The sequence below is a fragment of the Somniosus microcephalus genome, unplaced genomic scaffold, assembly GCF_052327205.1.
Source record: "Somniosus microcephalus isolate GS21.2 unplaced genomic scaffold, FLI_Smic_1.0 unresolved_chr8, whole genome shotgun sequence".
NCBI classification, from domain to species: Eukaryota; Metazoa; Chordata; class Chondrichthyes; order Squaliformes; family Somniosidae; genus Somniosus; species Somniosus microcephalus.
The window spans coordinates 38,104,971-38,128,067 of NW_028225186.1; the positions used below are offsets into that span (position 1 = coordinate 38,104,971).

General features: G+C 47.0%; 1 non-coding gene across 1 annotated transcript; it reads right to left on the reverse strand.

The window, feature by feature from the left end:
• Positions 1-21,435: 21,435 nt before the first annotated feature.
• trnar-ucu (transfer RNA arginine (anticodon UCU)) lies at positions 21,436-21,529 on the reverse strand. The gene is made up of 2 exons: positions 21,493-21,529; positions 21,436-21,472 (listed from the first exon to the last, which is right to left on the reverse strand). It is a non-coding gene; the product is annotated as a tRNA-Arg (tRNA).
• Between the last annotated feature and the right edge of the window lie 1,568 nt (positions 21,530-23,097).

Here is a 23,097-nt window from a genome sequence, read left to right on the forward strand (position 1 = left end):
GTTCTGGCAGCTTCGGAAGAAGTGAAGCGCGCTGGAGGAATGGAAGGTTTTGATTATTTCTCAATTTCTTTCTCTCTCTCTTTCTTTCCTTCATTCTTACTTTCACTTTTTCTTTCTATATTTCCTTCTCTCATTCTTTCTTTCTCTCTTTCTTTCTTTCCTTCTTTCTCTCTTTCTTTATTTCCTTCTTTCTAACTTACTCTTTTTCTTTCTATTTTTCCTTCTTTCATTCTTTCTTTTTCTCTTCCTTTTTTTCTTCCTTTCTCTCTTTCTTTCTCTCCTTCTTTCATTCTTTCCTTATCTCTATCGTTCCTTCTCTGTTTCTTTCTCTCTTTCATTCTTTCCCTCTTTCCTTCTGTCTTTCTTTCTTTCCTTCTTTCTTACTTCCACTCTCTCTAACTTCCATTCTTCCATTCTCTCTTTCTTTCTTACATTCTGTCTCTCTTTCTTTCATTTTTCCGTTCTCACAATCTTTTATTCTCTCTTACTTTATTTTTCTTCCTTATTTATTGCTCTCTTTCTTTCACTCTTTCCTTCTTTCTTTCTTTATATCTCACTTTTCTTTCTCCCTCTTTATATACACGCATATATATATTTACAGATATATATTTACATATATACAGATATAAACCTTCAAGTCTTTCAGTTGCTCCATTCCTTTCATTTTGTGCTGTAATCCATTTTTTCTCTTTTCTCTCTGCCTGATCTACTAAAATGACTGTATCCTCGTGAAGGCCAAGAAATTTGTCTCAGGTAGTGGCACAAATCATGTGCATTCACAGGAGTCATAGAGTCATAGAGTTATACAGCACAGAAAGAGGCCCTTCGGCCCATCGTGTCTGCACCGCCCATCAATCCCTGTCCAATGTAATCCCATTTTCCAGCATTTGGTCCATAGCCTTGTATGCAATGGCATTTCAAGTGCTCATCCAAATGCTTCTTGAATGTTATGAGGGTTCCTGCCTCTACCACCCTTTCAGGCAGTGAGTTCCAGACTCCAACCACCCTCTGGGTGAAAAAGTACCTCCTCAAATCCCCTCTAAACCTGCTGCCCTTTACCTTGAATCTATGCCCCCTTGTTATTGACATCCCTATTTGGGGAAAAGTTCCTTTTTATCTACCCTATCTATGCCCCTCATCGTTTTGTACACCTCAATCAGGTCCCCCCTCAGCCTTCTTTGCTCCAAGGAAAACAACCCCAGCCTGTTTAGTCTTTCTTCATAGCTGAGGCGCTCCATCCCAGGTAACATCCTGGTGAATCTTCTCTGCACCCTCTCCAAAGCAATCACATCCTTCCAATAGTGAGGCGACCAGATCTGCACACAGGACTCCAGCTGTGGCCTTACCAGCGTTTTGTACAGCTTCATCATAAACTCCCTGCTCTTATATGCTATGCCTCGGCTAATGAAGGCAAGTATCCCATATGCCTTTTTAACCACCTTATCTACCTGTTCCGCTGCCTTCAGGGATCTATGTACATGTACAGCAAGGTCCCTCAGACCCTCTGTACTTCCTAGGGTCCTACCACTCATTGTGTATTCCCTTGCCTTATTTGTCCATCCAAAATGCATCACCTCGCACTTTTCAGGGTTAAATTCCATTTGCCACTTTTCTGCCCATCTGACCAACCCGCTAATATCGTCCTGTAGCCTGAGGATTTCCTCCTCTCAATTTACCACCCCACCAATTTTCGTGTCATCTGCGAACTTACTGATCATACCTTTTACATTCTCATCCATATCATTTATGTAGATCACAAACAGCAAGGGACCCAGCACCGATCCCTGAGGTACCCCACTGCGCACAGGCTTCCAGTCACAAAAGCAACCTTCGACCATCACCCTCTGCCTCCTGCCACTCAGCCAGTTTAGGATCCAATGTGCCAAGGCACCCTGGATCCCATGGGCTCTTACCTTCTTGACCAGTCTCCTATGCGGGACTTTGTCAAAAGCCTTACTGAAGTCCATGTATACCACATCCACAGCATTTCCCTCATCCACACACCTAGTCACCCCCTCGAAAAATTCAATCAGATTGGTCAGACATGATTTACCCTTGACAAAGCCATGCTTTCATCCTTACAAATGAACTGAATATCAGGCGCTGCGCACAAAGGGTGGCTGATCCGACAGCGATGGTTTCCTCCACCGCCCGAGATGAATTACTTGGTCAAAATGTCTATATCCCCCTGAGGTCTCTTACACACTTACATTTTACAATCGGGCTCATAGTTAGTGACGTGCTTTTCAAAGAGCCAGCACAGGCAAGTTGGGCCGAATGGCCTCATTCTGTGCTGGAGGAAGCTATTATCCTATGATCATCAATCGACTTAATGCGCAGGTTCACCATGTCCAATGTCCTCTCTAGGGGGAGTTGGAGAAGCGCCTATCTATTCTCCTTACAATAGAATCCCCTATCACTAGAGCTCTCCCGCTCTTTTTCCTCCAGTCCTGTGCAGCAGGACCACCCATGGTGCCAGGAAGTTGGCTGCTGCTGCCTTCCCCCGATTATCCATCTCCGTCAACCATATCCAAAGTTGTGAATCTGTTAGAGAGGGGGATGGCCACAGGGACACCTGCACTACCTGCCTGCACCTTCTACTCAGCCTGGTGGTCACCCATTCCCTTCCTGCCTGTGCAGCCTTTACGTGCGGTGTGACCAACTCATTAATCGTGCTATCCACGATGTCCTCAGCATCGCTAATACTCCAATATGTATTCATTCGCAGCTCCAGCGCCGCAATGTGGACTGCCAGTAACTGCAGCTGGATACACTTCACGCACACATGGTCGTCAGGGACACAGGAATTGTCCCTGTTTCCCACATAGTGCAGGAGGAGCATGCAACGGGGCCGAACTGTGCTGTCATGACTTGCCTTTTAATTAATTAAAATTAAATCAAATCAATACCACCAATTACACTACAATTAAATGATATACTTAAGGGCCGTTGTTTACAAGCTCTCCCCGCTACACAACAGAGACCTTACAAACTATAATGACAAAAATTAAAACTTCTAAACTTTATAAACTATTAACCTTAACTATCAAACTATAGAATAGTATAAATAGTCACCTGGCTGTTCGCACCCAATCAGCTGCTTCCTCTTTCCCGCGTCACTTTTTCAATCGTGACGTGGCTCTAGAACGCCATTGCTGGACTGTGAGATTGGTCAGCCTCTGAAAATAGCCCATGAACGTGAGTTTAAATACTCACCGGCTTCTCCCGACACTGGGCCTCTGAAAAAAGCCTGCAAAAGTGAGTTTAAATACTCACCGGCTTCTCCCGACACTGTGGCGTGAATGTTACCTGCAATTTATCAGCCCAAGCCAGAACATCGTCCGGGTCTTGTTTTATGTGGGCATGGACTGCTTCATCATCTGAGGAGTTGTAAATGGCACTGAACACTGTACAGTCATCAGCGAACATCCCCAGTTCTGACCTTATGTTGGAGTGAAGACCATTGATGAAGCAGCTGAAGATCGTTGGGCCTAGTACACTGCCCTGAGGAACTCCTGCAGCGATGTCCTGGGGCTGTGATGATTGCCCTTCAATCACCACAACCATCTTCCTTTGTGCTTGGTATGACTCCAATCATTGGGGAGTTTTCCCCACGATTCCCAATGAATTCAGTTTTACTGGGGCTCCTTGATGCCACACTCGGTCAAATACTGCCTGGATTTCAAGGGCAATCACTCTCACTTCTCCTCTGGATTTCAGCTCTTTTGTCCATGTTTGGACCAAGGCTGTAATGAAGTTGGGAGCCGAGTGGTCTTGGCAGAACCCTAACTGGGCATCAGTGAGCAGTTACTGGTGAGTAAGTGCAGCCTTACAGCACTGTCGATGACACCTTCCATCATGTTGCTGATGATGGAGAGTAGACTGATGGGGCGGTAATTGGCCAGATTGGATTGGTCCTGCTTTTTGTGGACAGGGCATACCTTGCTGTTTTCCACATTTTTGGATAGATGCCAGTAATGTAGCTGTATTGAACAGGTGGGTTAGATGCATGACTAGTTCTGGAGCGCAAGTCTTCAGCATGGTAGCCGGGGTGTTGTCAGGGACAATAGCTTTTGCTGTATCCAGTGCGCTCAGCTGTTTCTTGTTATCACATGGACTGAATCGAATTGGCTGAAGACTGGCTTGCGGGATGGTGGGGACGCCAGGAGGAGGCTGATATCGATCAGGCCGGGTGTTCCGTCCAGTTTCATTTTTATTATTTTATTTCGTAGCGGTTTGTTACAACTGAGTGTCTTGCTAGGCTATTTCGGAGGGCATCTAATCGTCAACTATTTTGCTATGGGGCTGAAGTCAGATATAGGCCAGGCCAGGTAGTGACAACAGATTTCCTTCCCTAATGGACATTATTGAATCAGAAGGGTTTGTACAACAATCGGACAGTTTCATGGTTACAATTCCTGATGCTAGCTTTCTTTTTGGTGAGGTGAAGTAGAGTCGAAGGAGCCACGTGTGGAGACCAGTTAGGGCAAATGTACTGTTACTGTGGTGCAGACTCTAGAATATTATGTAACACCCGCTTTAAGCAGCCACAGAATGATCCGGTACTCACAGCACTTCCCTTTCAAACAGACACAGAATGATCCAGGACTGACAGCACATCCCTTTTAAACAGACACAGAACGATCCGGGACTGACAGCACAGCACCTTCAAACAGACACAGCTTGATCCAGGACTAACAGCACATCCCTTTTTAATAGACACAGACACAGAATGATCCGGGACTGACAGCACACCACTGTAAAGAGACACAGAATGATCCGGGGCTGACAGCACATCCCCTTTAAACAGCCACAAAATGATCCGGAACTGACAGCACACCCCTTTCAAACAGATGCAGAATGATCCTGGACTAACAGCACATCCCTTTTAATAGACACAGACACAGAATGATCCAGCACTGACAGCACATTCCTTTTAAACAGAAACAGAATGATGTGGGACTGACAACACATCCTGTTGTTTTTGTGACTGGAAGCCTTTTTCCAGTGATGTACTGCAGTGATTGGTGCTGGTTACGTTGCTGCTTGTAGTGTACATTAATGGTTTAGATATGAATGTAGGAGCTATGTTCAGTTAGTTCACAGATGACACAAAATTTGGTGGAGTGCTAAATAGCGAGGTGGGAAGCCTCAGGCTAAACGATGCTTTAGCGGGTTGGTCAGATGGGCAGAACAGTGGCAAATGAAAATTAACCGTTAAAAATGTGAGGTCTTGCATTTTTGGTGGACTAACAACGCAAGGGAATGCACAATGAATGGTAGGAACCTAGGAAGGACAAAGGATCAAACGAACCTTCGTGTGCATGTACATAGATCCCTGAATGCAGCAGGACAGGACAGCTAGTGCGAGCAAGCACTGAGTGCGAGTCATCAAAGCGTGCTGTGAGTTTGGGTAAGTGTGAGAGTTCTTAAATTGTTATTTCTCTTTAAATCATTCTCGATAAGATTGTTTAAGCAGTTTAAGTAAAGGGGAAAAGTTAAAAGTTAAATATTTCGGATTCTGTTGGTTTAAGAAGAGTAAAAAAAGGTTACACTGCAGTAGGAGTAAATTGGCACAGCAGGCAGTGGAAATCAGTTTTCTAACCATTCAGTAGGGGTGACTCATTTGGCTGTAAACAAACAAACATTATATAAAGACCAGACCTAGTGCGAGCAAGCACTGAGTGCGAGTCATCAAAGCGTGCTGTGAGTTTGGGTAAGTGTGAGTTAGGGTAGGTGGGGTGTTAGGTGTTCTTTTAAGACTTTAACTCTGTGGGTTGCAGTTAATAAGGCCTTTCTGGTGCAGAGTGACTGTTGGTAAACTATTTAACTGGTGTAAATAGAGGGATTGATTTAAAATAATCCAATTAATTAAAGGGGATTCTAGCATCTATAATCGGGCAGAGGGTGCCCATAACTAGCAATAAAAAATTAAATTAATTACATAGAATGGAGCAGGTGATGTGTTACTGTTGCGAGATGTGGGAGCTGGTGAACCCCATTGAGGCTCACGGTGATTACGACTGCGAAAATTGTCTGCTGCTACAGGAACTCCATCTCTGTGTTGATGAGCTGGAGTCTGAGCTTCAGACACAGCGACACATCAGGGAGGGGGAGAAGTACCTGGACTCTGTGTATCAGGAGGTGGTCAGACCTATGAAGTTAATTAATTCAGATGTAGCCCATGGTCACGGACAGGACGGTGTGACTACGAGTGAGGCAGGTACGGGGATCCAGGAGGTAGAGCTGGAGGAGCCGCAGCCCTTGCTCTTGTGCAACAGGTTCGAGGTTCTTACTCCCTGTGGGGACAGGAGCAGGGACTGCAGGGAGGATGAGCAACCTGGCCACAGCACCGTGGAACGGGGGGCCATTCAAGAGGGGGGAGTAAATAAAAATGTTGTTGTGGTAGGAGATAGTATAATTAGGGGGATAGATAGAGTTCTCTGCAGCCGAGAGCGAGAGTCCCGAAGGCTGTGTTGCCTACCCGGTGCTGGGGTTAAGGACATCCCCTCTGGGCTGGAAAGAAACTTGCAGTGGGAGGGGGTGGATACAATTGTCGTGGTCCATGTTGGTACAAACGACTTAGATAGGACTAGGAAGCCGGTTCTGTTAAAGGAGTATGAGCAGCTAGGGGTCAAATTAAAAAACAGAACCTCAAGGGTAATAATCTCTGGATTATTACTTGAGCCACGAGCGAATTTGGCTAGGACAAATAAAATTAGAGAGTTAAATGCGTGGCACAAGGACTGGTGTGGGAGAAATGTGTTTTGCTTCCTGGGACACTGGCACCAGTACTGGGGCAGGAGGGAGCTGTTCCGTTGGGACGGGCTTCACTTTGCCAGTGCTGGGACTAGAGTCCTGGCGGATCATATATCTAGGGCTGTAGAGAGGGCTTTAAAGTAACTAGTTGGGGGGAGGTTTCTAGAGAGCAAATAATAAAAACGACAACAGAGAAGGTCATAGACTTAGGTAACAGTGGGGAAATTAAAAACCAGAGCGTGTCAGGAAGGGGCAGAAGGTATGGAGTAAAAGGTAAAGTAATATAAAGGGCAAAAGCAGGAGCTAACTGTCACATGGCGAGGCGGTGGTGTAGTGGTTATGTCACGAGACTATGTAAGCCAAAAACTCAGTCAAAAAATGCTTTGAGAGTATGGGTTCAAATCCCACCACGACAGCTGGTGGAATTTAAATTCAATTCAATTGAATTCTGGAATTAAATGTTAGTCTCAGTAATAGCAACCATGACGCCATTGTCGATTGTTGTAAAAACGCATCTGGTTCACTAATGTCCTTTTGGGAAGTAAATCTGCCGTCTTTTACCTTACCTGGTCTGGCCTACATTAGTCTCCAGACCCACAGCAATGTGGTTGACTCTTAATGCCCTCTGAAATGGCCTAGCAAACCACTCAGTTGTTAACAAATGCTACAAATAACAATAAGACCGGACGGACCACCCGGCATCGACCTCAGCACCGGAAACGACAACGACAATAGCAAACCCAGCCCTGTCGACCCTGCAAAATCCTTCTTACCAACATCTGGGGGCTTGTGACAAAATTGGGAAAGCTGTCCCACAGACTAGTCAAGCAATAGCCTGATATCGTCATACTTACCGAATCATACCTTACAACCAATGTCCCAGATATCAACATCACCATCCCTGGGTATGTCCTGTCCCACCGGCAGGACAGACCCACCAGAGGTGGTGGCACCATGGTATACAGTCGGGAGGGAGTAGCCCTGAGAGTCCTCAACATTGACTCAGGACCCCATGAGGTCTCCTGGCATTAAGTCAAACATGGGCAAGGAAACCTCCTGCTAATTACCACTTACCGCCCTCCCTCAGCTGATGAATCAGTACACCTTCATGTTGAACACAAATTGGAAGAAGCACTGAGAGTAGCGAGGGCACAATATGTCCTCTGGGTGGGGGAATTCAATGTCCACCATTAAGAGTGGCTCGGTAGCACCACAACTGGACAAGTCCTAAAGGACATAGCTGCCAGACTGGGTCTGCGACAGGTGGTGAGGGAATCCAAGAAGAGGGAAAAACCTACTTGATCTCGTCCTCACCAATATACCTGTTGCAGATGCATCTGTCCATGACAGCATTGGTGGAAGTGACCACCGAACAGTCCTTCTGGAGACGAAGTCCCGTCTTCATGCTAAGGATACCCTCCACCGTGTTGTGTGGCACTAACACCGTGCTAAATGGGACAGATTTCGAACAGATCTGGCAACTCAAAACAGGGCATCCATGAGGCGCTGTGGGCCATCAGCAGCAGCAGAATTGTATTCAACCACAATCTGTAACTTCAGGGCCCGGCATATCCCTCACTCTACCATTACCATCAAGCTGGGAGATCAACCCTGGTTTAACGAAGAGTGCAGGAGAGCTCCAGGCATACCGAAAAACGAGGTGTCAACCTGGTGAGGCTACAACACTGGACTACTTGCATACCAAACAACGGAAGCAACATGCGATAGACAGAGCTAAGCGATCTCACAACCATCGGATCAAATCATAGCTCTGCAGTCCTGCCACATCCGGTCGTGAGTGGTGGTGGACACTTAAACAGTTAACAGGAGGAGGAGGCTCCAAAAATATCCCCATCCTCAATGATGGTGGAGCCCAGCACCTGAGTGCAAAAGGCAAGGCTGAAGCATTTGCAACCTCTTCAGCCAGAAGTGCCGCGTGGATGATCCATCTCGGCCTCCTCCTTAGGTCCCCAGCTTCACAGATTCCAGTTTTCAGCCCATTCAATTCACTCCACGTGATGTCCAGAAACGGCTGAAGACACTGGATACTGCAAAGGCTACGGGCCCTGACAACATTCCGGCAATAGTACTGAAGACTTGTGCTCCAGAACTAGCTCCGCCCCTAGCCAAGCTGTTCCAGTACAGCTACAAAACTGGCATCTACCTGGCAATGTGGAAAATTGCCGAAGTATGTCCTGTCTACAAAAAGCAGGACAAATCCGACCCGGCAAATTACCGTCCCATCAGTCTACTCTCAATCATCAGCAAAGTGATGGAAGGTGTCTTCTACAGTGCTATCAAGCGGCACTTACTCAGCAATAACCTGCTAACTGATGCCCAGTTTGGGTTCCGCCAGGGCCACTCAGCTCCTGACCTCATTACAGCCTTGGTCCAAACATGGACAAAAGAGCTGAACTCAAGAGGTGAGGTGAGAGTGACTGCCCTTGACATCAAGGCAGCATTTGATCGAGTGTGGCATCAAGGAGCCCTAGCAAAACTGAAGTCAATGGGAATGAAGGGGAAAACTCTCCATTGGTTGGAATCATACCTAGCACAAAGGAAGGTGGTTGTTGGAGGTCATTCATCTCAATCACATGATATCACTGCAGGAGTTCCTCAGGGCAGTGTCCTAGGCCCAACCATCTTCAGCTGTTTCATCAATGACCTTCCCTCCATCATAAGGTCAGAAGTGCGGATGTTCGCTGATGATTGCACACTGTTCAGCACCATTCGAGAATTGTCAGATACTGACGCAGTCCGTTTCCCTGTGCAGCAAGACCTGGACAACATTCAGACTTGGGCTGACAAGTGGCAACTAACATTCGCACCAAACAAGTGCCAGGCAATGACCATCTCCAACAAGCGAGACTCTAACAATCTCCCCATGACATTGAATGGCATTACCATCGCTGAATCCCCCACTATCAGCATCCTGGGGGTTACCATTGATCAGTAACTGAACTGGACCAGCCATATAAATACTGTGGCTAAAAGAGCAGGCCAGAGGCTGGGAATTCTGTGGCGAGTGTCTCACCACCAGACTCCCCAAAGCCTTTCCACCATCTACAAGGCACAAGTCAGGAGTGTGATGGAATACTCTCCACTTGCCTGGATGAGTGCAGCTCCAACAACACTCAAGAAGCTCGACACCATTCAGGATAAAGCAGCCCGCTTGATTGGAACTCCATCCACCATTTTCAACATTCACTCCCTCCACCACCGGCGCACTGTGGCTGCAGTGTGTACCATCTGCAAGATGCACTGCAGCAACTCGCCAAAGCTCCTTCAACAGCACCTTCCAAACACGCAACCTCTACCACTTAGAAGGACAAGGGTAGCAGACGCATGGGAACATCACCACCTACAAGTTCCCCTCCAAGCCACACACCATCCTGACTTGGACCTGTATCGTCGCAAAAACCTGGAACTCCCTTCCTAACAGCATTGTGGGTGTACCTACACCATATGGACTGCAGCGGTTCAAGAAGGCGGCTCACCACCATCTTCTCAAGGGCAATTAGGGATGAGTACTAAATGCAGGCCTAGCCAGCGACGCCCACATCCCATCAATGAATTAAAAAAAAAATATTTGAAAATTCTCTATCTGAATGCACGTAGCATTCGTAACAAAATAGACGAGTTAATGGCACAAATAACTACATATGGGTATGATCTTGTGGCCATTACAGAAACATGGCTGCAGGGTGGCAATGCCTGCGAATTAAACATACCAGGTTATTTAACGATCAGGAAGGACAGGCAGGAAGGAAGGGGAGGTGGGGTGGCTATGTTAATAAAGGAAGGAACCACTGTAATACAGAGAAATGATATTGGGTCAAAAGGTCAGGATAATGAAACAGTTTGGGTGGAGGTAAGGAATAATAAGGGGAAAAAACCACTAGTGGGCGTAGTCTATAGGCCTCCGAACAGTTGCAACTTTGTTGGACGGAGAATCAATCAGGAAATAGTTGAAGCTTGTAATAAGGGAACATCTAAATTTATGGGGGATTTTAACTATCATATTAATTGGACAAATCAAATTGGGCAGGGCTGCCTTGAGGATGAGTTCATTGAGTGTATTAGGGATGGGTTTCTTGAGCAGTATGTAACTGAACCGACCAGGGGGCAAGCAAACTTAGATCTGGTCCTGTGTAACGAGACAGGATTAATTAAAAATGTCCTAGTAAAGGATCCCCTTGGAATGAGTGACCATAACATGGTTGAATTCCATATTCAATTAGAGGGTGAGAAGGTTGGATCTCAAACAAGCGTGCTAAGCTTGAATAAAGGAGACTATGAACGTATGAGAGCGGAATTGATTAGAGTGGATTGGGAAAATAGATTAAAGGGTAAGACGATACATTATCAGTGGTGTACATTTAAGGAGTTATTTTACAACTTCCAAAAAATATATATTCCACTGAGAAGAAAAGGGTGCAAAAGAAAAGACAGCCATCCGTGGCTAAGTAAAGAAATTAAGGATAGTATTCGACTAAAAACAAGGGCATATAAGGTAGCCAAATCTAGTGGGAGGATAGAGGATTGGGAAAACTTTAAAAGACAGCAAAAAATAACAAAAAGATTGATTAAGAAAGGGAAGATAGATTATGAAAGTAAATTAGCAAAAAATATAAAAACAGATAGTAAGAGTTTTTATAGTTATATAAAAAGAAAAAGGGTGGCTAAAGTAAATGTTGGTCCCTTAGAGGATGAGACCGGGAAATTAATGGTGGGAAATATGGAGATGGCAAAAACACTGAATGAATATTTTGTAGCAGTCTTTACAGTAGAGGACACTAAGAATATCCCAACACTGGACTGATATACCTATCAATTCGTCCAATAAAAGGCGACGAGTTAGGAACGTAACTAAAGGTTTTTATTGACTAAATAACAGAGCCCACCCTCGTGGGTGATCGGGTCCAACAAGGAGGAATACCAGCCAGTCGACTACCTTTATACCTGGGCAGGTAGGTGGAGCCATGGGCGGAGTCGGAGGTGGTCAGCCCAGGTATAACAGCGCGACAAGAGGCGACCTCGTATCGTGATACAACGGTGATAACAATACAACAGTGATAACTATAGTGTAACGATAAAGTGGTTTACCACATGGACAAACAGGGGGCTATAGGTGGGGAGGAGCTAAACACGATCAAAATCACTGAGGAAGTGGTACTCGGTAAAATAATGGGACTCAAGGCAGATAAATCACCTGGACCTGATGGCTTACATCCTAGGGTCTTGAGGGAAGTGGCGGTAGGGATTGTGGATGCATTGGTAATAATTTTCCAAAACTCCCTGGACTCAGCAAAGGTCCCGGCAGACTGGAAAACTGCTCATGTATCACCCTTATTTAAAAAGAGCAGTAGACAGAAGGCTGGAAACTATAGACCGGTTAGCCTAAAGTTTGTGGTGGGTAAAATTTTGGAGTCCATTATTAAGGAGACAGTAACAGGACATTTGGATAATCACAATTTAATAGGACAAAGTCAGCATGGTTTTATGAAGGGGAAGTCATGTTTGACAAATTTGCTGGAGTTCTTTGAGGAAGTAACATATAGGGTGGACAAAGGGGAACCAGTGGACGTAGTGTATTTAGACTTCCAAAAGGCATTTGACAAGGTGCCACACAAAAGATTATTGCTTAAGATAAAAAATCACGGGATTGGGGGTAATATTCTGGCATGGATAGAGGATTGGCTATCTAACAGAAGGCAGAGAGTTGGGATAAATGGTTCATTCTCAGACTGGCAATCAGTAACTAGTGGTGTTCCGCCGGGGTCAGTGCTGGGTCCCCAACTCTTTACAATCTATATTAACGATTTGGAGGAGGGGACCGAGTGTAAAATATCAAAGTTTGCAGATGATACTATGATGGGAGGGAAAGTAGTGAGTGAGGAGGACATAAAAAATCTGCAAGGGGACAAAAAAAGCCAAATAAGTGGGCAGAGATTTGGCAGATGGAATACAATACTGGAAAGTGTGAGGTTATGCACGTTGGCAGGAAAAATCGTAGAGCAAGTTATTATCTTAATGGCAAGAAACTGGAAAGTACTTAATACAAAGAGATCTGGGGGTCCTGGTGCATGAAACTCAAAAGGTTAGTATGCAGGTGCAGCAAGTGATTAAGAAGGCCAATGGAATGTTGGCTTTCATTGCTAGGGGGATAGAATATAAAACAGGGAGATATTGCTTCAGTTGTACAAGGTATTGGTGAGACCGCACCTGGAATACTGCATACAGTTTTGGTGTCCATACTTAAGAAAAGACATACTTGCTCTCGAGCCAGTACAAAGAAGGTTCACTCGGTTAATCCCGGGGATGAGGGGATGGATATATGAGGCGAGGATGAGTAGATTGGGACTCTACTCATTGGAGTTCAGAAGAATGAGAGGCGATCTTATTGAAACATATAAGATTGTGAAGGGGTTTGATCGGGTGGATGCGGGGAGGATGTTCCCGATGATGGGTGAAACTAGAACTAGGTGGCATAGTCTTAGAATAAGGGGCTGCGCTTTCAACACTGAGATGAGGAGGAACTACTTCACTCAGAGGGTGGTAGGTCCATGGAATATGCTGCCCCAAAAAGCTGTAGAAGCTACATCATTACATAAATTTAAAACAGAAATAGACAGTTTCCAAGAAGTAAATGGAATTAAGGGTTACGGGGAGCGGGCAGGAATTTGGACATGAGTCTAGGTTCGGATTGGACATGGCCCTGTGGGTAGCGGAGCGGGCCCAGGGGCTGTGTAGCCTGATCCTGCTCCTATTTCGTGTGTCTAATTCTGTTAGATTCAGGAGCTGGTTCTGTGATAGTAGATTGGCGGCTAGGATCAGATCAGCCATGATCTTATTGAATGGCGGAGCAGGCTCGAGGGGCCGATTGGCCTACTCCTCCTCCTATTTCTTATGTTCTTATGGTCTTATAGGGTCTGATGAAAGGGAGGAACTGAAAGAAATCAGTATTTGTAGGGAAATGGTGTTAGGGAAATTGACGGGATTGAAGGCCGATAAATCCACAGGGGCTGATAATCTACATCCTAGGGTACTTAAGGAAGTGGCCCTAGAAATAGTAGATGCAATGCTGATCATCTTCCATCATTCGATGGAATCTGGAACAGTACCCATAGATTGGAGGGTAGCTAATGTTACCCCACTATTCAAAACAGGTGGTAGAGAGAAAAAATGGGAATTACAGACCGGTAAACCTGACATTGGTAGTGGGGAAAATGCTAGAGTCCATTATAAAAGATGTAATAGCAGAGCACTTGGAAAACAGTGACAGGATCGGACAAAGTCAACATGGATTTACAAAAGGTAAATCGTGCTTGACTAATCTACTGGAATTTTTTGAGGATTTAACTGGTAAAATAGACAATGGAGAACCAGTGGATGTGGTGTATTTGGACTTTCAAAAGGCTTTCGATAATGTCCCGCATAAGAGATTAGCGTGTAAAGTTAAGGCACATGGGATTGGGGGCAAGGTATTGACTTGGATAGAGAACTGGTTGGCAGACAGTTGATAAAGAGTTGGAATAAATGGGTCTTTTTCCGAGCGGCAGGCAGTAACTAGTGGGGCACCGCATGGATCGGTCCTTGGACCCCAGCTATTCACAATATATAATAATGATCTAGACAAGGGAACTAGATGTAATATCTCCAAGTTTGCAGATGACACAAAGCTGGGTGGGCGTGTGTGCTGTGAGGAGGATGCCGAGAAACTCCAGTATGATTTGGACAGGTTGGGTGATTGGGCAAAAGCATGGCAGATGCAATATAACGTGGATAAATGCGAGGGTATCCACTTTGGTGTCAAAAACAGGAAGGCAGATTATTATCTGAATGGCAATAGATTGGGAGAAGGGGAAGTGCAACGAGACCTGGGTGTCCTTGTACAGCAGTCGCTGAAGGTAAGCATGGAGGTGCAGCAGGCAGTTAAGAAGGCAAATGTTGGCCTTCTTAGCGAGAGGGTTTGAGTACAGGAACAAGGATGTCTTGCTGCAGTTGTACAGGGCCTTGGTGAGACCACATCGTGAGTATTGTGTGCAGTTTTGGTCGCCTTATCTGAGGAAGGATGTTCTTGCCATGGAAGGAGTTCAACGAAGATTCACCAGGCTGATACCTGGGATGGCAGGAATGACGTATGAGGAGAGATTGAGTCGATTGGGCTTACACTCGCTGGAGTTTAGAAGAATGAGAGGGGATCTCATTGAAACTTATAAAATTCTGACAGGACTGGACAGACCAGATGCAGGAACGATGTTCTCGATGGCCGGGGAGTCCAGAACTAGGGGTCACAGTCTAAGGATAAGGGGTAAGCCATTTAGGACTGAGATGAGGAGGAATTTCTTCACCCAGAGAGTGGTGAACCTGTGGAATTCTCTACCAGAGAAGGCAGTAGAGGCCAGTTCATTAAATATATTCAAGAAGAAGTTGGAAATATTTCTTAAGGCTAAAGGGACCAAGGAGGATGGGGAGAAAGCAGGGACCGGGTACTGAATTTGGATGATCAGCCATGATCGCATTGAATGGCGGAGCAGGCTCGAGGGGCCGAATGGCCTACTCCTGCTCCTATCTTCTATGTTTCTATGTCATTATATGGGATAAAATTAATACTCAACTAAAAACCGTTCTAGAAACCAGGAAGCTGGTTGAAAGACAGAAGCAGAGTGCAGTAGTTATTGGGTGTTTTTTTGACTGGACGATGTAAAGAGTTGGCCCCCCTGCATCACTGCTGCGACCGTTGCCCTTCTTGCTATTTCAACAATCTGGACTTGGGTACAGGAGGCAGACGGATCGACATTTGCTGCTAACACGAAAAACAGGGAGCCTGGGTAGCTGTGAAGGAACCGTCAGTGAACATTTAGAGAAGAATATGGAGAGGAAATGTACATCAAATGGTATGTTAAAAGCTGCCGAGGAGTCTCCAACAATAGATATTTACAGAGCAGTGGAGACCATTCGGCCCACTGTGTTAATTCTGGGTCTTTGCCACAGCAATACTAAACTAAACCCACTGACCCACTATCTCCCCATAGACCTGTATCAATCGCAAACTAATCCCACTGCCCCACTCGCTCCCCAAAGCCCTGTAACAATCCCAAACTAATCCCACTGACCCGCTATCTCCCCATAGCCCTGTATCAATCCCCAAACTAATCCCACTGCCCCGCTCACACTCCATAGGCCTGTATCAATCCCAAACTAATCCCACTGCCCCGCTCACACCCCATAGCCCTGTGTCAATCCCAAACTAATCCCACTGACCCGCTATCTCCCCATAGCCCTGTATCAATCCCCAAACTAATCACACTGCCCCACTCACATCCCATAGGCCTGTATCAATCCCAAAAAATTCCAGTGCCCCACTCTCTCCCCATAGCCCTGCGCCGGCACTTTGAAAGAGCTCTGCAATTAATTTGATTCACCTGCCCTTTCCCCATAGCTCTGTAATGTTTTCCTTCAAGTATTTATTCAACTGCCTTTTGAAAGTTACTATTGAATCTGCTTCCACCGCCCTTTCAGGCAGCGCATTCCAGATCACAACAACTTGCTGCTTAAAAAAAATGTTTCCTCATGTCACCTCTGGTTCTTTTGCCAATCACCATAAATCTGTGTCCTCTGGTTACCGAACCTTCTGCCAGTGGACACACTTTCTTCTTATTTACGCTATCAAAACTATTCATTAGTTTGAAAATCTCTATCAAATCTCCTCTTAACCCTCTCTGCTCTAAGGAGAACAATCCCAGCTTCTCCAGTCTCTCCACATAATTGAATTCCCTCATCCCTGGTACCATTCTGGTAAATCTCCTCTGCACCCTCTCTAAGACCTTGACATCCTGTGTTGATTTTAACAAAATAGCACTGATTTGACACGTTCCTGTGAAAGATCATTGATCATTAAGAGATTGTAAATCTCACCTGCTTGCTGCTGGGGTTTGCCGATGTTGAGCTGAGACTGTAAGTGCCATGGTTTTGAAATGACAATCAGAGGGGATGTGGTTTAGACGTCACATGAATAAAATGACAGTTTCATCTTAAAAAGGAGAAGTGTAAGTGAAGGCAGTCCACGAGGAGGCTGGATTGGCTCGTGTGTGTCATGGGCTGTGGTAACCCACTGTCCAAACTGCCTGCTGTGGGCAGCAGCAGCTGTCACAGCTGGGAGCCCCTTTCTTTATCTTTACAACTTCCCTTCTCCACCTCTCCCCTCCTGCTGACACCCATCACAACTGGTCCTCTGCTCAGCCATTGCCCACAGCCAGCAGGGCGAGTGGACAAGAAGCCAGGCTCATTCACCCTCTCCCTAACACAGGGCCACAGACACCAATTGTAACCGCTGCCCAGGCTCAGGTCAGCTCCCTCAGCACAAGCCGGGGATGAAGCCTGGGCCTTTCCAAATGCAAGGAAGCAAGAAACAAATACTGGCCAGGAAAGGCTCAGCGAGTTCGAGAAATCTGTGCGTTTGTTTGATTGAAACCAAAACAGCTTCGAACCCAAGGATGCTTCATACAGGTGGAGAAATTCAGTTCACTTTTTCGACACAATTCAAATCAGCAGAAGCAATGAACACGTTGAAACCGGCAAATATGAACACATCTATCACTAAGCAACAATAGATTAAGGAGCATATGGCACAGAAAAGGAAGAAATGAAAGAAAGATTCAAAGAAAGAAAGAAAGTACAAGGACTTGCGGTTTTATACACTGGCACTATGTTTCTTTCTGCGCCGGGACAGCAGAGGGCACAATCGGAATATCAGCCACTTCAGTGCCTGAAACATGGTTCAATAGGAACAGGAGGAGGCCATTCAGCCCCTCGAGCCTGTCAAACCAGAACTGGCGGAGACCATTCAGCCCCTCGAGCCTGTCAAACCGGAACAGGAGGAGTCCATTCAGCCCCTTGAGCCTGTCAAACCAGAACAGGAGGAGGCCATTCAGTCCCTCGAGCCTGTCAAACCGGGACAAGAGGAGACCATTCAGCCCCTTGAGCCTGTCGAACAGGAACAGGAGGAGGCCATTCAGTCCCTCGAGCCTGTTACACAGGAACAGGAGGAGGCCATTCAGCCCCTCGAGCCTGTCAAACCGGGACAGGAGGAGACCATTCAGCCCCTTGAGCCTGTCGAACAGGAACAGGAGGAGGCCATTCAGTCCCTCGAGCCTGTTACACAGGAACAGGAGGAGGCCATTCAGCCCCTTGAGCCTGTCAAACAGGAACAGGAGGAGGCCATTCAGCCCCTTGGGCCTGTCAAACCGGAACAGGAGGAGGCCATTCAGCCCCTCGAGCCTGTCAAACAGGAACAGGAGGAGGCCATTCAGCCGCTCGAGCCTTTCAAACTGGAACTGGAGGAGGCCATTCAGCCCCTCGAGCCTGTCAAACCGGAACAGGAGGAGGCCATTCAGCCCCTCGAGCCTGTCGAACAGGAACAGGAGGAGGCCATTCAGCCGCTCGAGACTGTCAAACCGGAACTGGAGGAGGCCATTCAGCCCCTCGAGCCTGTCAAACTGGAACATGAGGATGCCATTCAGCCCCTCGAGCCTGTCGAACAGGAACAGGAGGAGGCCATTCAGCCCCTCGAGCCTGTCAAACAGGAACAGGAGGAGGCCATTCAGCCCCTCGAGCCTGTCAAACAGGAACAGGAGGAGGCCATTCAGCCCCTTGAGCCAGTTACACAGGAACAGGAGGCCATTCAGCCCCTCGAGCCTGTTACACAGGAGTAGGCCATTCAGCCCCTCGAGCCTGTTAAACTGGAACAGGAGGAGGCCATTCAGCCCCTCGAGCATGTTGCACAGGAGCAGGAGGAGGCCATTCAGCCCCTCAAGCCTGTTACACTGGAACAGGAGGCCATTCAGCCCCTTGAGCCTGTCAAACAGGAACACGAGGAGTCCATTCAGCCCCTCGAGCCTGTCAAACCGGAACAGGAGGAGGCCATTCAGCCCCTCGAGCCTGTCAAACAGAAAAAGGAGGAGGCCATTCAGCCGCTCGAGCCTGTCAAACCGGAACTGGAGGAGGCCTCTCAGCCCCTCGAGCCTGTCAAACCGGAACAGGAGGAGGCCATTCAGCCCCTCGAGCCTGTCAAACAGGAACAGGAGGAGGCCATTCAGCCCCTTGAGCCTGTCAAACAGGAACAGGAGGAGGCCAGTCAGTCCCTCGAGCCCGTTACACTGGAACAGGAGGCCATTCAGCCCCTCGAGCCTGTTACACAGGAGGAGGCCATTCAGCCCCCGAGCCTGTTAGACAGGAACAGGAGGAGGCCATTCAGCCCCTCGAGCATGTTGCACAGGATCAGGAGGAGGAGGCCATTCAGCCCCTCAAGCCTGTTACAATGGAACAGGAGGCCATTCAGCCCCTCGAGCCTGTTACAATGGAACAGGAGGACATTCAGCCCCTCAAGCCTGTTGCACAGGAACAGGTGGAGGCCATTAATTCCCTTGATCCAGTTACGCAGGAACAGCTAATTTATTATTAATGTTTCATGTGATGTGTTTGCTCTGAAATAAATTGTTAAAAATGTTAACCTACATTTGCCGGGAATCGAACCCAGGCCGCCCGCATGGCAGGCAAGAATTCTACTCCTGAACCACCAACGCTCACAGAGACCGCCAGGCCCATTTTCCGTTAGCTACAATTTAATTTTGACTTTTGTTAATAGAAGCGAGGACACTGCGGTAAAATAAAAAGCGAAATGCAGCAGATGCTGGATCTGAAATTGTTCATTAAATGTTGGAAACACTCCACAGGTCAGGGAACATCTGTGGACAGAAAAACACAGGGTTAACCTTTCAGGTCCATGAACTCTCGGTAGAACTAAGATTTTGCAGCTTTGTAGGTCCCGTGTGAGTTTGCTTCCAAACTTTTTAAACTTTTAAACTGCTCACAAATTACAAAATTATGAAACTAACCTTCCCTCGAAAAATAGATGACCCGTACGGGGGTCGAACCCGCGACCTTGGCGTTATTAACACCATGTTCTAACCAACTGAGCTAACCAGCCCATCTTTAAGGCTTATCTATAGTACCATCCCTGTTTCTGGTCTTTGCCCGCTAAGTCACTGTCTTTGAAGGCTGTAAAAGAAAGACTTGCATTTCCACAGGCCTTTCACGACCTCAGGACATCCCAAAGTGCTTTACAGCCAATGAATACTTTTTGAACTGTTTTGCATCTATGACATGTAGATTGGTCAGGGGGAGGTCAAATAGGTTTTCCCCTCGTGTTGGTTCCCTTACCACCTGCCGCAGGCCCAGACTGGCAGCTATGTCCTTCAGGACTCGAACAACTCGGTCAGTAGTGCTGCTACCGAGCCACTCTTGGTGATGGGCATTGAGGTCCCCACCCAGAGTACATTCTGTGCCCTTGCTGCATTCAGTGCTTCTTCCAAGTGGTGTTCAACATGGAGGAGCACTGATTCATCAGCTGAGGGAGGGTGGTAGGTGGTAATCAGCAGGAGGTTTCCTTGCCCATGATGTTCCTGTGTAACAGGCTTGAGGGGCTGAGTGGCTTCCTCCTTTTCCTGCATAACAGGCTGAATAGCCTCCTCCTGTTCCTGCACAACAGGCTCGAGGGGCTGAATGGCCTCCTCCTGTTCCTGTATGATAGGCTCGATGGGCTGAATGGCCTCTTCCTGTTTATGTGTAACATACCCGAGGAGCTGATTGGCCTCCTCCTGTTCCTTTATAACAGACTCGAAGGGCTGAATGGCCTCCTCCTGTTCCTGTATAACAGACTCAAGGGGCTGAATGGCCTCCTCCTGTGCATGTATAACAGGCTCGAGGGGCTGAATGGCCTCCTCCTGTTCATGTATAACGGGCTTGAAGGGCTGAATAGCCTCCCCCTATTCCTGTATAACAGGCTCGTGTGTCTGAATTGCCTCCTCTTGTTCCTATGTAACAGGCTTGAGGGGCTGAATGGCCTCCTCCTGTTACTGTGTAACAGGCTCGAGGGGCTGAATGGAATCCTCCTGTGCATGTATAACAGTCTCGAGGGGCTGAATGGCCTCCTCCTGTTCATGTATAACAGGCTTGAGGGGCTGAATGGCCTCCTCCTGTTCCCGTATAACAGACTCGTGTGTCTGAATTTCCTCCTCCTGTTCCAGTGTAGCAGGCTTGAGGGACTGAATGTCCTCCTCCTGTTCATCTGTGGCAGGTTTGAGGGGCTGAATGGCCTCCTGCTGTTCCTGTGAAAGAGACTCGTGGGTCTGAATTGCCTCCTCCTGTTCCTTTATAACTGGATCATGGGTCTGATTTGCCTCCGCTTCATCCTATGTAACAGGTTCGAGGGGCTGAATGAAGTTCTACTGTTCTTGTACAGACCTTGTATCGCTGAATGGCTTCCTCCTGCCCAATGCAACAGGCTCGAGGCGTTAAAGGCCTCCTCTTGTCCCTGTGTAACAGGCTCGAGGGGCTGAATGGCCTCCTGCTGTTCCTGTATAACAGGCTAAAGGGGCTGAATGGCCTCCTCCTTTTACTGTGTAAAAGGGTCATGGGACTGAATGGTCTCCTCCTGTTCCTATGTAAAACGGCCATGGGACTGAATGGCCTCCTCCTGCTTCTGTGTAACTGACTCAGGGGTTGAGAGTACTCAGAGGGAAAGTGTCGGGCGGTAGTTTCCCTTCTCTGAATTACCGATTTACTGCAAAATGTACCGACAGTGGAGGAACCATCGAACCCTGACCCAAAATCCGACTCTGGTGGGACTCTAAACCCACAACCTTTGAATGCCTTAATCTGTCATATAAGTAGAAGTCCAATGCGCTATCCATTGCGCCACAGAGCCAATTACGTAAAATTCTATTACAAAAGCAAAATAGTGCTGATGCTGGAAATCTGAAATATAAACAGATGAAATGCTGGAAACACTCTGCAGGTCAGGCAGCATTCCATGACTGTTTAAAAGGGGTCTACTTTCAGCCCCGGATCATTCTGTGTCTGTTTAAAAGGGACATGCTGTCAGTCCCAGATCATTCTGTGTCTGTTTAAAAGGGACATGCTGTCAGTCCCGATTTATTCTGTGTCTGTTTAAAAGGGACATTCTGTCAGTCCGGATTATTCTGTGTCTGTTTAAAGGGATGTGCTGTCAGTCCCGGATCATTCTGTGTCTGTTTAAAAGGGACATGCTTTCAGGCCCGGATTATTCTGTGTCTGTTTAAAATGGATGTGCTGTCAGTCCCGGATTATTCTGTGTCTGTTTAAAAGAGATGTACTGTCAGTCCAGGATCACTCTGTGTCTGTTTAAAAGGGATGTGCTGTCAGTCCCGGGTCATTCTGTGTCTGTTTAAAAGGGATGTGCTGTCAGTCCCGGATCATTCTGTGTCTGCTTAAAAGGGATGTGCTGTCAGTCCCGCATCATTCTGTGTCTGTTTAAAAGGGATGTGCTGTAAGTCCCTGGTCATGCTGTGTCTGTTTAAAAGGGATGTGCTGTCAGTCCCGGATCATTCTGTGTCTGATTAAAACGGGTGTTACATAATATTATAGAGTCTGCCCCACAGAAACAGTGCATTTGCACGAACTGGTCTCCACACGAGCTTCCTCCTTCTCTATTTCTCCTCACCCCCCAAATAAAACTAGAATCAGTAATGGTAACCATGAAACTATCGGATTGTCGTAAAAACCCATCTGGTTCACTCATGTCTTTCAGGGAAAGAAATCTGCCGTCCTTACCTGGTCTGGCCTTTGTGTGACTCCAGTCCCATAGCAATGTGGTTGATTATTAACTGCCCTCTGAAATGGCCTAGCAAGCCACTCAGTTGTAACAAACCGCTATGAAACAAAATAATAAAAATGAAGCTGGACGGACCACCTGGCCTGATCCATATCAGCCTCCTCCTGAGGTCCCCACCATCACAGAAGCCAGTCTTCAGCCAATTCGATTCACTCCACGTGATATCAAGAAAAGGCTGAGCACACTGGATACAGCAATGGCTCTGGGCCCTGACAACACCCCGGCTATCATTCTGAAGACTTGTGCTCCAGCCAAGCTGTTCTAGTACAGCGACAACACTGGCATCTATCCAACAATGTGGAAGACTGCCCAGGAATGTCCTGTCCACAAAAAGCAGGACAACGCAGCACGGTGGCATAGTGGTTAGCACTGTTGCCTCACAGCGCCAGGGACCCGGGTTCGAATACGGCCTCGGGCGACTGTCTGTGTGGAGTTTGCACATTCTCCCCGTGTTTGCGTGGGTTTTCTCCGGGTGCTCCGGTTTCCTCCCACAGTCCAAAGATGTGCGGGTTAGGTTGATTGGCTATGATAAATTGACCCTTAGTGTTAGGGGGATTAAATACGTGGGGTTACGGGGATAGGGTGGGATATGTGTTGGTGTAGGGGTTACGGGGATCGGGTGG